Raw genomic sequence first — 1,404 nt, forward strand, 5'->3', positions numbered from 1 at the left:
CCCCCCAACATCTGGGGGGGGATCGTGGGGGGGGGGGGAGACCCCGAAATTCGGGGGGGAGGGGAAACAACCCCAACATCTGGGTGGGACCCCCCCGGAGCAGGGTGGGGACCCCAAAACGGGGGAGGGGACCCCCAACAGCTGGATGGGACCCCCAACATCTGGAGTGGGGACCCCAAAAGTGAGGAGAGGACCCCAAAACTGGGGAGGGGACCCCAACATCTGGATGGGACCCCAACATCTGGATGGGACCCCAAGAGCAGGGTGGGGACCCCAAAAGTGAGGAGGGGACCCCCAACACCTGGGAGGGACCCCCAACATCTGGGTGGGGACCCCAAAAGTGAGGAGAGGACCCCAAAACTGGGGAGGGGACCCCAACAGCTGGATGGGACCCCCCCAACACCTGGAGCGGGACCCCATGAGCAGGGTGGGGACCCCAAAAGGGGGGAGGGGACCTCAACATCTGGATGGGACCTCCCAACACCTGGGAGGGTCCCCCAACATCTGGATGGGAACCCATGATCAGGGTGGGGACCCCAAAAGTGGGGAGGGGACCCCAACACCTGGGAGGGACCCCCAACATCTGGATGGGACCCCATGAGCAGGGTGGGACCCCAAAAGTGGGGAGGGGACCCCCAACATCTGGGTGGGGACCCCAAAACTGCAGAGGGGACCCCAACAGCTGGATGGGACCCCATGAGCAGGGTGGGGACCCCAACATCTGGAGAGGGCCCTCAACATCTGGGGAGGGCCCACAACATCTGGGGGGGGCCGGTGTCTGGATGAAGAGCCCCAAAAGTCTGGGTGAGGATCCAACATCTGGATGAGGACCTTGGTGATCGAGTGAGAGACCCCAACATCTGGAGAGGGACCTCAGAATCTGGAGAGGGGCCCAAGATCTGGAGAGGGACCTCAACATCTGTGAGGAACCTCAACATCTGGAAAGGGACCCCAACATCTGGAGAGGGCCCACAACATCTGGGGGGGGCTGGTGTCTGGATGAAGACCCCCAAAAGTCTGGGTGAGGGCCCCCAACATCTGGATGAGGACCTTGGTGATCGAGTGAGGGCCCCCAACATCTGGAGAGGGACCCCAGCATCTGGGTGGGGACTTCGGTGTCCGGATGGAGACCCCCAAAAGTCTGGGTGAGGATCCAACATCTGGATGAGGACCTTGGTGATCGAGTGAGGGACCCCAACATCTGGAGAGGGACCTCAACATCTGGGTGGGGGTCCAACATCTGGAGAAGGACCCCAACATCTGGAGAGGGCCAACAACATCTGGGGGGGCCCCTGGTGTCTCGATGAAGACTCCCAAAAGTCTGGGTGCGGATCCAACATCTGGATGAGGACCTTGCTCATCGGGTGAGGGCCCCCAACATCTGGAGAGGGACCCCAACATCTG

At 62.1% G+C, this 1,404-nt stretch overlaps 1 long non-coding RNA gene across 1 annotated transcript; it reads left to right on the forward strand.

Annotated features, from left to right (window-relative positions):
- Positions 1-758: 758 nt before the first annotated feature.
- LOC113942391 lies at positions 759-1,284 on the forward strand. The gene is made up of 3 exons (XR_003525908.1): positions 759-843; positions 1,064-1,103; positions 1,186-1,284. It is a non-coding gene; the product is annotated as an uncharacterized LOC113942391 (long non-coding RNA).
- The last annotated feature ends 120 nt before the right edge of the window (positions 1,285-1,404 follow it).

The sequence above is a fragment of the Corapipo altera genome, unplaced genomic scaffold (genome assembly GCF_003945725.1).
Source record: "Corapipo altera isolate COAL_440 unplaced genomic scaffold, ASM394572v1 58840, whole genome shotgun sequence".
Classification (NCBI taxonomy): Eukaryota; Metazoa; Chordata; class Aves; order Passeriformes; family Pipridae; genus Corapipo; species Corapipo altera.